The sequence below is a fragment of the Solanum pennellii genome, chromosome 9 (genome assembly GCF_001406875.1).
Source record: "Solanum pennellii chromosome 9, SPENNV200".
Lineage (NCBI taxonomy): Eukaryota > Viridiplantae > Streptophyta > Magnoliopsida > Solanales > Solanaceae > Solanum > Solanum pennellii.
Window position 1 is genome coordinate 56,227,896 of NC_028645.1, and position 16,834 is coordinate 56,244,729.

The window sequence follows — 16,834 nt, forward strand, 5'->3', positions numbered from 1 at the left end:
ATCGGAGAATTTGCATCTAGAGCAAATGGATGTAAAAACAGCATTTTACATGGAGATCTGGACAAAGAGATCTATATGCAGCAACCGGAAGGATTTGTGGTTCCAGGCAAGGAACACATGGTGTGCAAGCTCACCAGGAGCTTGTATAGACTAAAGCAAGCACCAAGGCAGTGGTACAAGAAGTTTGACTCATTCATGACCAAGAGTGGATTCTGCAAAGCTGAAAAGGATCCTTGTTGTTACTTCAAGAATACACTGATTCATATGTCTTTCTACTCTTGTGTGTGGATGATATGTTGATTGCAGGATCTAGTATGAGGGAGATTAACAATCTGAAGACATGGTTGCCTGCAGCGTTTGAGATAAAAGATTTGGGTCCAGCAAAGCAGATTTTGGGGATGAAGATTTCTCGGGATAGATCTGCTGGCACTTTAAATCTATCTCAGGAGTTGTACATTGAGAAGGTGCTGAGCAGATTCAGGGTTAATGATGCTAAACCCAGGACTACTCCATTGGCAAATCACTTTAAATTGTCAAAGGAGCAGTCACCCAAGACTGCCGAGGAGCGTGATCACATGGCACTTGTTCCATATGCTTCAGGAGTTGGTAGTTTGATGTATGCTATGGTCTGCACTAGACCTGATATAGCACATGCAGTGGGAGTTGTTAGCAGGTACATGGCGAACCCTGGGAAAGAGCATTGGGAAGCTGTGAAGTGGCTTCTGAGATATCTGAGAGGTACATCCAGTACTTCACTTTGTTTTGGCAAAGGCAAGGTGACTCTACAGGGTTTTGTGGATGCTGATCTTGGTGGGGATGTTGACTCGAGCAAGAGTACATCCGGGTACATTTACACCATAGGTGGAACAGCAGTGAGTTGGATGTCCAGGCTTCAGAAGTGTGTTTCTCTTTCATCTACTGAAGCTGAGTATGTGGCAATAGCTGAAGCTGGGAAAGAGATGATATGGCTGGCAGATTATCTTGAGGAATTGGGCAAGAAGCAGAGCGAGAAGATTCTTTACTCAGATAGCCAGAGTGCCATACAGTTGGTGAAAAATCCAGTCTATCATTCGAAGACAAAGCACATCAGAAGGCGATACCATTTCACTCGCAGGGCAGTGGAGGATGGTGATATGTGCTTGGAGAAGATAGAGGGTGCAAAGAACCCGGCAGACATGTTGACGAAATGTGTTGATGTTGGGAAACTGAGGTTATGTAAAACCTCGGTTGGTCTTCTGTAGTTGCTGCTACAGACGTTGCGGTGCGGTCAAGATGTTGATGATGAAGAGATTTTTTTTTTGAGAATGTATTTTTTGGATGACTGAGTCAGTCTCCAAGTGGGAGAATTGTTAGGTAGTGGAGCCTGATTAATATATATAACTGTTTACGCGGTTTAACCTCCGCGGTGAGGTTGCCAGGGGGTTATGGGGGGCGGGAGCCCCCCTATTTATTCTCTATTTCTTCTCTGTAACCAAAAATACTCTGATTTATTAATATAAATATACCTCACCGCCGTGGAAGTTTACTCACGGGGTATTACCACGAAATATTGGGTTTTCTCTTTCTCTCTCTAGATCTCTCATCTCTTTCTCTTGAAAGTTCTTGTGTTCTTCATTCATCTAGTGTGTGTGTGTGAATTCTATCCTAACAGTGTTTGTCTTTGAATCGTGTCAACAAAGAAAGAACATTATCGTTAGATTCCTTTTTATCCCTCAGAATTTCCATACAGTATGGTAAAGCCGAAGACATCCAAAATTGAACATTTGAATGAAATGATTTTTTAAATATGACATGCCGTTTGTCCATAAATATTTTTAGAAACAGAAAATGGTCTAAAACCACCCCCAATCTATACTCGAAATTTCAACTACACACTTTAACTTTACGGGTGTCCTATCACACCCGAAATATTTAAAAATGAAATAAATAACCCCTTAAAATGCTATAACCACTCATGTGACTTGTGGTGAAACACACGTTCTTGACACGTGTTTTTCACTAATTAATCTTTTTTAATTTTTTTTTTCTCCTTCTTCTTTATCCTTTCTTCCTCAATTATTTTTCAACCTCAATTTTTTGTGAAAGTTTTGAATTAAAATAATAGAGGGATTTGAATCCAATTTGGGAGAATTTAATTTTTTTTTGTTGAAAATTTAATTTCCTAATGTAGTTGTAGAGAAATGTAGATTTGCCACCTCCTCCATAAACTTCAACCCTGGCGCTGAAAAGATTGATATCACCGCCACCATCTCCCCCTCCACCTCCACGACCCCTAAATGTTTTACTAGGAATACACTCTGATCTAATTCTTTCAGGTTAACTTCCACATCATCTCTCAGTTATAGGAGTTATTTTTTGAATAAAATAATCATGAGGGACTTTGAATACAGATCTAGAAGCCAAATTATTTTAGGGTTTCAATCAGCATCAGAGGTTAAGCGTCGGAAATATCCAACAACAAAAATGCCTTCTCACGAGTTATTCATGATTAGGAAGAAGCTAGTGAAGATGTAGAGACAGGGCAGGACAATTCCTTACTGGATCTGTATGAGGACTAATAACACAATCAGGTACAATGCTAAACGTAGGCACTGGCGTATGACCAAGCTAGGATTTTAAGGTGGAAGAATCGTCACTTAAGTTTTTTATGGAAAAACTTTTAGGATTATTTTTTTTTCGAGCTCAATAGGAGCATATTTACTGAGGAAACAGATTCTGTTTTTAATTTTGGAAGAGATTTATATATTAATGACTGAATATGATGTTCTGTTTTTTTTTTTTAAAAAAAGATGAAGGCGGCTGCCAATTTTGAATAGAGATCTAATCCTTGGTTTTCGCCTTTATCACCTTCCATCTCTTCACCATTAAATCTTACACTTTTGTCACCTTCTCAAAGTTTTAACCCAAAAAATATTTATTGTCTTGTCAATAAATTGAATGCACGATGGTGAAATTAATTTGTTCTTTTGGGTTCGCTGGTCCTGGAGCATATTGGTACTGAAGGAGTGAAATGTAAGATGATCAGAGTAATACATTTTATGTAGAGTCTTTTGCCTTTTAATTGTTTACTTATGAAGAACAATGATGATTCTTTATTGCATTTGGCCACTCTCCGATAAATTTAAATTTTAGATTCATCTCCTTAAAAAAAATGAATATAAAGTTTAGTTTTCTATAAAAATAAATTTAATCTAAACCCTCTTTAGTATATAAAGTAGTTGAATTTATATTCAATAGTAAAAAACAAATATCTATATCTTTCTTCAAAAAGTTAAGAACATTGTCATGTAAAGACACAAATCTTATCAAGAGAAAGAAAAAATTTGATGGATTAATCTGGATTAATTCTTTACAAAAATTAAGAATTAATTAGGTATGAATTCCAAAAAGGTGGCCGGAAAATCTTCAAACTCCGATCATGACAAAATTTTATAACACTTTGAAAATCCAAGACGTGTCGTAAAGCCTAAAATAGGTGTCATGAGGTATAAGTACTGTTTTTAAGTCCATTTTGATGAATGTAGGCATCTATGAGATTTAAGAACCAAAACGTCCAAGAACGTGCATGACGTACGGAAGTTGATTCAAAGGTGTACTAGTGTGCCTTAGCCTATTTAACTAGCTTTTAGGAGTCGGAATTGTATGAATATTGGTGAAAAGGTAGCTAATAGGTGTTTAAGTTGTTTCATGATCGAAACATCCAGGTACAACTTCCCAAGGAACAACCAAGGGCCCTTGAGGAGGATTCCTACAGGTTGAGGCAACACTGCCTAGGCAGTGTGCATCGACGGGACAAAGGGGACGACCCGTGTGTGGATCGATGGGGCGTCGATGCCACCGTCGTCCCACACTTATCCAATTGGAGGAAGCCTCTTACCTGCACAGCCTCTGAATTCACTTACGGAGTGCAGGATGGAGGGAGGGGGGGGGGCAATCCGTTGACTCATAGACGGCCCGTTGCAGGGTTCCGTCTGTGAGGGTCTTGAGTTCCCTGCATATTTTTAATTAAGTTTATTTAATTAGTTAAGTGGATTAGTGGTTATTTATGGATTCAGGGGAGACTAATTAAATAATTTAACTCCCATATAAAGGCCCCAACCCCAATTAATCTAATTCCAACTCTCAAACACAAACTCTCTTCCTTCTCTGTTCTTTTTCTCTCTACTTAAACTCACCATTGAAGACTAGCAAGGAGAAGGGTTTGGGGGCTGGAAAGGGACTAATTCACCATCAATTCTTCATCAAAAGTTAAGGTATGGTGTCTAATTCACCTTTGAGACTCTTTCCTCAAAGGGTTCCTTCAAAATGGATTTCAAAAGTTGAGTTTTCATGTGGGTTTCATCCAATTACAAAATTAAAGTTATGAATTGAGTTGTTAATGATTTATTTAGGTTATTTTGAGTATATTAACATGTATTTTAACTTGATTATGGTAATTGTTGATGGTTTGGTCTAAATTGAAGCACATGATCCTCAACCCCTAACCCTAGGTTTTGATCTTGACCTATATTGTATTGTGATCATTCAATTGACTTGTTTATTGATTAGATTACTATACTATGGTGTTATTATGCATAAATTAAGATGAATTATAGGCCTATCATGCTAGTTCTTGAGATGTGAATTCGGTTAGGAAGTATATTGTGAAATTGGCCTATGTATCTTGTCTTAAGCTATGATCTAGTGTTGAATTGTGTTATAGAGATGCAATTGACCTTGTTATCTTATTGGTTATAATTGTGTGATAATGTGACTTCCCTAATTGGTTGAGTTATGGGTTGATGGTAACACCTTGATGAACTATGAGCAAGACTTGGTAAGTCTTAGAATCTCTATCTTTACTTCCAATTGTGTTTAATTGTGGTTAAGTCATAATGATATATTGGAGTATTCCTTGTATTAGGATTTATAGGGTGGTATGATGTTGAATTGAAATGTCTTGATTATGTTTGTGAGGTTGATTGAGGTGAAAATACTATAAGGATGGTGATGTATACCGATGTGCCATCTTATGAATTGATATGTAATGTGTAGACCTCACCTATATTAATTGTGATGACAGGACTTAAACTCATACAATTCTTATTGAGCTATTGATGATGATTATTATACAAGGGGTAGACCTTATGACCTAAACTTAGGTATGATAGATAATTAAAGGGTTAAAGACATTTCAAATAGGGACTCTAGCATAGCACCGAGTGAACTAAATTGAGGAGTGTCCCTTTCCACATAGGAAAGGTAGGAGAACTAAATTACTCTTGAGATTGGAGACTATAATTCATGGTGCATAAAGAGGGTCCCATCAAATATATCTCCTAGTTCTTGAACTATGTTGTCCTCATAAGAATACTAGCTAGTGGATCCATGTAGTTACTATGTTTCATGTTTTGGTACTACCTTGGTAAGTAGTGCACCTTCTTTCGGTGTAGGGTTTTATGACACCAGATTCCACACTAGCTCATGTGGTCTATGTCGGTTAGGGAAAGATGTTCCCAAAAGGTAAAATGAATTAAAGGACTTGAACTCTAACTAGGATAAACCTAAGGGGTCTAGCTTAGTCTAGGTAGGGGTATTAGACTCTACCTAAGCATTGCACAGTTAGCCTTGAGGGGAGTCTTAGGAGGATGTTCTTATATATGTTTATGTTATGATGATATATGATATTTACATGATGAGCTTGCACATTTTTGATACTATATGTTGATTATGTGAAGTTGGACATTGGTTATGGGGCTTTGCTTAGTCATTGCACTTGTTGACTTGATAGGATTCATGAGTAGTTGTCTTGCTTATTTTGATATGGTTAACTCTTAGTAATGCTTGTGATGTTATTCCTTGATGATAGGGTTATAGTAAATCATGGGTTCAAGTATGTTGGGATACATATTACTTGTTTGAGTTAGTAACATGTTTGATTGATTTGTATGACTGGCTTGGTTATGCATGAGGCTTTTTCAAGGGTAAAATGACATATTTTGACTAAAAGTCCCTTTTTAGCATGTTTTGATATTATATGTGCATATGGTCTCATACTTAGTACATGTGGACTACTAACACCATTTTTCTTCCCTTTTCCCAAACATTTTATGTTCCGGTCGTTGAAGGATCATTCGGGACGACTTGAAGAAGGCTTGAATATTCTATATCATCTAAGTGAATAGGTCCTCACTTTCCGAGGGCGATGCCGATATCTTGCTTATGAAGTCTCTTGTTTTTCTAAGACTTCTATGTTCATTCCACTTTCATTTTGTACAACTTGAATAAGCCTATATGTGGCTTCTTTACATTTGATGTAGGGCTATTGTTTTATACGAAAGTTTTTCGGAAAATATTATTTTGTAGTTTGTATGTTTTCTAATTTTTTAGAGTCGCCACTTAATTTTTTAGAAAAATTAAGAAAACTATGTTTTCAAAAGACTTCGACAGAAAAATCATTTGAAAACTATAAGGGGTTCGGGGATTCATATTAACGCCTTAGGAAGGTTTTGAAAGCACCTAAGACGTCCACAACTTGCGGTTTTTCGACAACTAACTTATTTGGTTAAAATAACTAACTTATAAAATTTATTCGAAATTGTTTGAAAGTGAGTCTCTTAGTTATTATATCTAAGTGAAACTAAGACCGCTTAGATGACATAGGATAGTGCTGACCAAATTCTGACACTAAGACCGCCCCAATACCTTTCCCTTGATGATTTGCCGATCCATCAAAGAATAGTCTCCAACCTGGATATGCTTCAGAAATATCTTCACCCACAAATGAAATTCTTCATCGTGAAAATAAGTCTTAAGTGGTTCATACTCTTCATCAACGGGATTTTCTGCAAGATGATCAGCCAAAGCCTGTGCTTTTAACGCCTTCTGAGTCACATACACAATATCAAACTCACACAACAACATTTGCCATTTAGCTAATTTTCTGGTCGGCATTGCTTTCTAGAAGATAAACTTCAGCGGGTCCATTATGGAAATGAGGTATGTAGTATAAGATGACAGATAATGTCTCAACTTCTGTGCAAGCCAAGTAAAAGGACAACACGTCCTCTCTAACAAAGTGTAACGAGACTCGTATGGAGTAAACTTCTTGTTTATGTAATAGATAGCCTTCTACTCTTTTCCTGTCTCGTCGTGTTGACCAACTACGCATCTGAATGCACTATATGAGACAGACAAATACAACAACAACGGACTCCTTTCTCGTGGAGGAACCAATACCGACGGATTGGACAAATAGTTCTTGATATCATCAAAAGTAGTCTGACACTCTTCAGTCCACTTTGTAGTAGTGTCTTTCTTCAACAACTTGAAGATAGGCTCACACACCACAGTTGATTGAGCTATGAATCGACTGATGTAGTTCAACCTCCGTAAGAAACTCATCACCTCCTTCTTAGTCTCCGGTGGAGGTAACTCTTGAATCGCCTTAATCTTGGAAGGATCGAGCTCAATACCTCTTCTGCTGACAACAAATCCCAAAAACTTGTCGGCTGGTACTCCAAAAGCACATTTAGTGGGATTAACCTTCAATTTATACTAATGCAAACGATCAAAAAACTTCTTCAAATGTGTCAAGTGGTCCAAACTCTCGTGAGACTTGATTATGACGTCATCCACATACACCTCAATCTCCTTATGAATCATGTCATGAAATATGGTCGTCATAGCCCTCATATAGGTAGCACCAACATTTTTGAGGCCAAATGACATCACTGTAATGATATACACCCCAAGGTGTAATAAAAACAGTCTTTTCTGTGTCTTCTTCATCCATCAAAATATGATGATAACCTGCATAACAATCCACAAATTACTATATTTTATGTTTAGCACAGTTATTGATCAGAATGTGAATGTTCGACAATGGAAAATTATCCTTAGGCCTGACTTTGTTGAGATCTCTGTAGTCGACACAAATTCTGATCTTTCAGTCATTTTTGGCGACCGGAACAACATTGGCCAACCAAGTCGAGTATTGTGTTACTTCCACCAATGGAGACTCTATCTTCTTGGTGATCTCTTCTTTAGTATTTAAACTCAACTCAGGCTTGAATTTCCGAGTTTTTCATTTCACCGGACTGAACCCTGGATTAATTGGAAATTTGTGAGACACCACATTGGTACTCAGCCCTAGCATGTCGCTGACTTCCCAGACGAACACATCAATGTACTCGATGAGTAAATGAATCAGACCCTTTCTTTGATCTTCATTTAAGTGGACACTGATTTTGACCTCTTTGACACACTCTTGGTCTCCCAGATTTACAGTTACAGTTTCCTCTAAATTCGGCTTATGCTGGTTTTCAAACTGTAGAATTTCTTCATCAACATATTCTGGTACCTCACTTTCTTCCTCGTAAACATCAACCTCATCATCACCTGCCTCATTTTGTTCGTTCAGCTCGTGACATGACATGACATTGACAGGTTTAAAACTTACATTACTGAAACCATAAACAAACAAAGTTAGCAAAGCAAAGTATAAAAGCTTAGTAAATAAACAAATTTTAAAATAAAAGGCTCTTTCATTCAAATTGGAAAAAACGATGCAAAATTTGTCCATGGCATATGGCCATGTTGCCTTTTTAAACATCACAATGGAAAGTTAAAAATTGAAACAGTTAAAAAAAAATGCAAAATGGTTGGTCTCGAGCCTCTTTCAGACTACCACCGATTTAAATATGCATAGAACGATGCCCTTCTACCAAGGAGTTTGGGGAATCAGGATGGGCGTGGAAGTCCAGCTCTGCAGCATCTCTCCTGGCTCAGCATCACGGAATCCTGGCAGCTCGACCTCTTCTTCAATGATAGCATCAATCTCTTAAAAAATACCACAAATTCCTTCCACAAAGTCCTCTTTCTCGGCATATTCACAGATTGGGAAGGACTGATATAGATGAGGGATTGGCTTGGCCAATGTTTGATCCTTCTTCTTCTTTGTCTTCTCATCATCATCTGTGGGGACGTTCCCCAATCCATACCTTGCCCCTTTGACAGGAACTTGAATAGGCTCAACAATTCCTTGGGAATTCCTTCCCAATCCGAAACCTGGTTCAAATCCACTTTGTAACATCACAATATCAATCATCTTATACACAGAAGGCATGAGAGACAGTGGGGCCAAGTCTTCACCGGTGGCATTTACCAGCTCCACCGTGTAGAAATCAGTACCTCGACAGACTTCATCGATAATCGGCGCCTGTCTGCCAGAATGACTACCTTCTGCATGAATGACTAGCTCTTCGTTCCTCCAAACGAGTTTCATCATCTGATGCAGGGTAGAAGGCACAACTCCATCCATGTGAATAAAAGGCCTTCCCAGAAGTTCAGCTATAGCTGGTATCGATGTCCATGACTTGAAACTGTGCACTGAATTCTGCTGGACCCATTTGGTTGATCAGATTCACCGCTCCCAGCGTATATCTCTATACTCCGTCGAAGGCTCTTACATTGACTTGGTTTTGTTCCAGTTTTCCCATGTCAAACTTTAGCTGCTTTTATGTTGACAACTGGAAAATGTTCAGACCGGATCCATCGTCCACCCAGACGCGATTTATGACCTTCTCACGATATACGATAGTGATGTGTAACGCCTTGTTGTGTGACCTCCCTTCAAAATGCAATTCATCATTGCAGAAACTAATCCAATGCCCTCGAATAACTTGGTTAATCATAGCGTCCACATTATCGCGGCTTGTGCTGACGGGCACATACGTATCATCAAGCGCCTTCATCAAAGCCTGCTTGTGCAATTGATAACTCAGCAGGGCCCATGCAGAAAGCTTGGCTGAAGTCCTCTCCAAATGCTTGATCCAGAATTCCTCTTCCTCACCCTCAATTATTGGCCTTTTAGCTTGATCCTTCTTTTGACCTCCGAGAGCAATCTCGTTAGGAGTATAACATCTTCCAGATCGGGTCATGCCTTGTGCAGCAGAAGTCTCGATAAAAATTTTTGGCTTGATAAAAGTTTTTGAAGGCACCAAGGAAACATCCTTTGCGGGTGTAAGGATCACGAACTCTTTTTTCTCTTTGACGCTTAATGAGGCCACAACCTTTTATTGCTCGTCATGCACAACTGGATTTATCACCTTAGTCACACACCAATCATCATCTGTCTCTATTATTTTGATATTGAGGCCTCAATGATTCGGCAAAAGGTTGGTGTCGACATTATGCGCGGTTGTTTAAAGAGAGACCACCTCTTGGTCGATAGAATCTTGAATCTTATGCTTGAGGTTAATGCAGTCTTCAATATCATGTACAACACTGTTTGAATGATAAGCACACCTTTGATCATGCCTATAGAACTTAGAACTTGTATCCACCGGTTTGGGCCCCACAGGGTAGATATATCCAGCTGCAACAACTCGCTCGTACAACTTTGTTCGGCTTTTAGCGAGCGCAGTAAAGTTCCTTGAAGGCTTCTTCTCGAATGTAATAAGAGAGGTTATCCTTGACACCAAGACTCTCAATAGGAAGAATGGACTCAGGATCACCAATATAATTTTTCGACATAGAAACATTGAAAACCGGATGAACCGAAGCAAATTCACTAGGAATTTTCAATTCATAGGAAACCTTACCAACGCTTTGTAAGATTTCATAGGGACCCACATAACGAGGACTCAATTTTCCTTTCTTGCCAAATCTAACCACCCCTTTCATTGGTGAAATTTTCAAATACACCTTATCACCTTCTTAGAACTCCTAATCCCTTCTCCTATGATCGGCATAATACTTTTTCCGACTATAGGTTGTTTGCAACCGGTTCCTTATGATATGGACCGTTTGCAAGGTCTTATAAATTAACTCCGGACTAATGGCTCACCCATAAACCATCAAATAGGAGACCTACAACTCCGACCATACAAGGATTCATACGAAGCCCTGGAAATGGATGAATGAAAACAATTATTGTAGGCAAACTCCACCAAAGGTAATTGTCTATCCCAACTCCCTTTAAAATCAATGATGCATGCCATAAGCATATCTTCAAGGGTTTGTATCGTACTCTCCGCTTGACCATCCGTTTGGGGATGAAAAGCGATGCTCAACTTCACTATAGTACCTAACCCTTTTTGCAGCGACCTCTAAAATCTAGATGTGAATTGTATGCCCCGATCAGATATGATGGATAACAGAATGCTATGGAGGCACATAACCACATGAAGGAAGATTCTTGCATAATCCTCCGCCGAATATGAAGACTTGACGGGAATAAAGAGAGCGGACTTAGTAAATCGATCCACAACCACCCATATGGAAGCATAGGACTGTTGAGTCCGAGGTAAACCAACTATAAAGTCCATATTGATGTCTTCCCACTTTCAAGTAGGAATTTGGATATCTTGTAGTAAGCCACCCGACTTTAGGTGTTTGGCCTTTAAATGATGGCAATTTTGACACTTAGCGACAAATTCCGCTATGTCCCTTTTTAGACCTTTCCACCAATATATCTCTCTCAAGTCGTGGTACATTTTTGTCGACTTTGGATGAATCTACTTGCGGAACCCATGTGATTCTTCTAGGATCCGATACCTCAACCCATCTACATCGGGAACACATATTCTTTCTTGGTACCTTAACACACCATCCCCCCCTAAGGAGAATGATTCATTCAACTTGACGAGAATCGATTTTTTCAACTGCATTAAGGCTAAATCAAGGTGTTTTTTGGACTTCACCTCAACCACTAAAGATGACTCGGAGTTATGATAAACTAAGGCACCCCCATCCGGAGAACTCTCCAACCTCACTCCCAACCTATCCAACCTATGTACTTCCCTTGCTAGGTCCTTTTTGGTGTCGTCAAGATGGAATATACTACCCATAGTCATCCGACTTAGGGCGTACACAACTACATTAGCCTTGTCGGGGTGATAAAGGACACTCATATCATAATATTTCAACAAATCAAGCCACCTTCTTTATCGAAGATTCAACTCCTTTTGGGTAAACACATATTGGAGACTCTTATATTCGGTAAAACATCAACATGAACCCATAAAGGTAATGCCTCTAAATTTTCAAAAGAAACACCACGGCCGCTAATTCAAGATCATGAGTGGGGTAGTTTCTCTCATGTAACTTTAGTTGCCTAGAGGCATAAGGTATCACCTTCCCGTGTTACAAAGTCACACACCCCATAGCCACTCGGTATACGTCACAATTCACCATAAAACACTTTGTACCCTCTGGTAAGGTCAACACCGGAGCGAAAGTAATCCTATCTTTCAACAATTGGAAACTCTTCTCACATACCTCCGAACACTCAAACATTTTACTCTTTTGGGTCAAAGTAATCAAAGGAGATGCAATGAACGCGAAACTATCCATGAATCTCCGATAGTAAACCACTAAAAGTAAGAAACTCCTAACGTTTGTTGGAGTCAATGGTCTAAGCCAGATTTTCACCGCTTTCGTTTTCCTTGGGTCTACATCAACTCCGTCACTAGAGTTGATGTGCCTAAGAAAAGTCATCGACCTCAACTAAAACTCACACTTATTATATTTTGCATACAATTGATGTTCTTTAAGGGTTTGCAACACTACCCCCAAATGACCCATATGATCATCCTCATTCTTCGAATATACCAATATATCATCAATAAACATTATGATGAATGAATCTAGGTAATTTTGAAATATCCTATTCATTAGGTCCATAAACGCCACCGGAGAAATAATGAGACCAAAAGACATTACCAAGAACTCATAGTGCCCATACAAAGTATAGTGCCCATACAAAGTACGAAAGGCCGTCTTTCAGACATCCTCACCTCTCACTCTAAGTTGGTGATACCCCGACCTCAAATCTATCTTTGAAAAGTAACTCGACCCTTGGAGTTTATCAAACAAATCATCAATCCGAGGAAGAGGATACTTATTCTTGATAGAAACATTGTTGAGTTGACAGTAGTATATACACATTCTCAAAGACCCATCTTTCTTTTTGACAAATAACCGGAACACCCCACTAAGATATACTAGGCCTTTTAAAGCCTTTGTCAAGTAAATCCTTGAGTTGAGACTTTAACTCCTTCAATTCGGTTGGAGCCATCCGATATGGAAGGATTTAAATGGGATTTGTTTACGGTAGAAAATCTATATGAAAATCCATTTCCCGTTCGGGAGGAATACAGAGAAGGTTATTGGGAAAAAATCCAAAAATTCACTCACTACAGGGACCGACTCAATAGGAGGAATTTCGAAAATCAAATCTTGGATTCTTACTATATGATAAAGACAAAACTTTGAGATCATTTTACATGCTTTTAGACAAGATATGCGACCTCTAGGAATAAAATTCCCACCCTTCCACTCAACAACGGGTTCATTTGGGAAATTAAACCTCACAACTATTGTCCTACAATCAATAGTAGCAAAACTATAATGGAACCAATCCATACCCAAAATAATATAAAATCAAGAATATCTAGCTCAACTAGATATACATTAGAAACTCTATTGGGCAATGAAATAGGACAATTTCGCTAGACTTTTTTAGCAACAACCGACTCTCCCACCGAACTAGACACTAGAAAAGGCTCATGCAAAATATCGGGTAAACTATCCAACTTTTAGCTACTAAGGTGTAGGATCAATTAAGTCATATACATCACAAGAGAAAACTTTCAACATACCGGTCATCACATCGGGAGAGGTCTCTTGCTCATCCCTAGAGAGGAGATCATAGAAGCGGTTCTTCTTTGGAGCATCACTACAACCACTTGCTTGAGCTTGGTCACTACCCTTGTCTTGACTCTTCAAGTTTGGACAATCTCTCATGTAGTAACCATTCTTGCCGCAACTAAAGCAATTATCCATCCCTTTTAGGAAATCACCATTATGCTTTTTACCACACTTTCGTCAAATTGTCTTCTCATTTTGTGAATTAGTACCTTTCCCCTTCTTGAATTTAGGTTTACACACCCTATCACCACTATCTCTTGGAAATTTGTATGGGACTTGATTCGAGACCCGCTTCTTAAATTTAGGCTTGTCTTGTATCTCAAGCCTATTCTTTGAACAACCTCCATCAAAGAACCATGCCCTCTTAGCATCTCTACTTTTTCGCTTAGCTCTTGCCTCCTCTACCTTCTTGCATAAACCATAAGACGGGAAATATTCATGTTGTCTTGTAGCATGGCCGATTGGAACTCCCCTTATAAGTCCTCCAACACCCCCATCACAAAACGACTCATTTAGTCTCTAGGATCAGAGACCAAAGAAGGAGCATATTTGGACAAGTNGCATATTTGGACAACTTAATGAATTCCAAAGAGTACTCATGGACACTCTTCCACCCTTGACAAAGATTGATGAACTCTGTCAATTTCTCCTCCCTCATCTCTCTAGGGAAGAACCGATCTAGAAAAGCTACCTTAAAGATCTCCTAAGTCACAGGACCACCCCTCAACGACCTATTATCCCTCCATTGAACATACCAAGTTTGACTAAAATACTTGAATTGATATGAGGCCAACTCAGCCTTCTCACTTGAAGACACCCCCATAGAATATAGTACCTTGTAGAACTCATTGAGGAATTCTTGAGGGTCTTAATCAACCTAAGATCAATAAAAAGTAGGAGGTTTCATCCTAGGGAAGTCCCTTAGACGGGAATCCATAGTAATGACTTATTGATAAGGACAGGGACCAACATCCCGATAAGCTTGAGCCGTCATAGCTTGGGAATGAACCATCGCGGCTTGTGCTTGGGTAGTCATGTCTTGAGCAATTTAAGAAAGAATATCCCTAATCTCCGCTTCCGTCATAGGTTGACAGTTAACTAGGGCTTGATCAACATTAGCATTTTCCTTAAGTGGAGGGACTTGGTCATTATGGGGAGGGGCTCCCGCAATAGCAACTTCTTCCTCAAGTCTTCCAGCCGCATTCCTTCGAGTGTTCGTGCAACCAATAAGAACAACAATAGGATTAGATACAAAAGCACACCATAAGTATACTCTATTGGCACGATACAAGATTTCCAAGAAAGATAGTGATTCCTAAGCATCATATAGGTTTCTACTCATAAGTGTGGCGCGCTTCACAATTATGAATACAAACCTATATAGACGTGGTAGAGAGGGAGAGACATAACTCAACTATATTCAACCTCATGCTCTGATACCAAGTTTTTCACATCCGGGTTTACCCCCTATACGTAACCAGCGTTGTCGTCTTTTTTAAGGACTAAGACTAGCCTCTTAGTTTTATGTCATTACATTAATAGGTTGAAAAATGAGGGAAAATTTAAAAGTTTCATTATCACTACTTGGAGGTTTACATAGACCTCTACATACACATAATATATATTCATATCGAGTATACATAGACCCTTCATATAGGAAGGTTACATAGCCTTCTACTTTTATTGTACATACATATATAAGAATATAGAAATAGTCTCAATGATTGTCTCATCTCATACCATCAAAACGGATATCACAATATGGTCATAGTCCTTACATCAATTCAACAAGACCATGTATAGGTCATACGAAAGTACAATATTCAAATAAAAAGGAAAGGAATGATAGAGTCTATAAGCTCAAAACAAATCCAAAGCTAGAGGATGGCATTGCCCTAAAAAGTTGAGGACCTACCTCACTTGGATGAAAGGAAGAATCAAAGCCTTTAATAATTTCACCTCTCAAACTCCTCAACGACCGGAACCTAAAATGTTTAGGAAAAAAGGGAATAAAATAGGGTTAGTACTCCAAATGTGATAAGTATGAGATCTTATGCACATACACAGGCAAAACATGCTAAAAGGGACTTTTTATCAAAACATGTCATTTTACCCCTTTAGAGACATAATACAAAGTCAAGTAAGTCATATCAATCAATCAACATGCTCGCTATCATACGAGTAATAATTATATCCCAACATACTTGAAACCATGATTTACTACAACCTTAACATCAAGGAATAATATCACAAGAATGAATAAGAGTTGAACACATCATCATAAGCAAGACAACTACTAACAATTCGTTATCAAATCAACAAGTACAATGACCAAGCAAATCCCCATAACCTTACTCAATCAAGTATCCTCATAAAGAAAACATGACCAATGTCCAACTTTACGTGTCATGGTATTTTGTCTTGCATTTCATTGTATATTATCATTATAATCCAAGGCATATTCAGAAATGAACTAATCAAGATATAGTATCACGAATGTTCCATGGTCATATAACATCATATATTATCATAACAAAAACATAAAGAACCTCCTCTAAAGACTCCCGTCAAGGCTAAGTAGTGCAATGTCTAGGTAGAGTCCCATACCTCTACCTAGATTAAGCTAGACTCCTTAGGTTATCCAAGTTAGGGTTCAAATCCTTTAATTCATTTTACCTTTTTGGAACATCTTGCCCTAACCGACATACACCACTTGAGCTAGTGTGGAATCCGCTGTCATAAAACCCTACACCGCAAAAAGGCGGACTACTTGTCAAGGTTGTACCAAAACATGAAACATAGCAACTACGTGGATACACTAGCTAGTATTCTTATGGGTTAACATAGTTCAATAACTAGGAGATTTGGTTGGGACCCTTTTTATCCGTCAGGCATTATAGTCTCCAATCTCAAGAGTAATGTAGTGTTCCTACCTTCCCTATGTGGGAAAGGACACTTCTTTATCTAGTTCACTCGGTGCTAAACTAGAGTCCCTTTTTGAAATGTCTTTACGCCTTTAATTATCAATCGTAGCTTAACTTAGGCAATAGAGTCTACCCCTTGTATAATCATCATCATCAATATCTCAATAAGAATTGTATGAGTATAAGTCCTTTCATCACAATTCATATAAGTGAGGTTC

The 16,834-nt window shown here is 38.6% G+C and overlaps 1 pseudogene; it reads left to right on the forward strand.

Moving 5' to 3' along the window:
- The first annotated feature begins 2,112 nt into the window (after window positions 1-2,112).
- LOC107030823 lies at window positions 2,113-2,753 on the forward strand (annotated as a pseudogene).
- The last annotated feature ends 14,081 nt before the right edge of the window (window positions 2,754-16,834 follow it).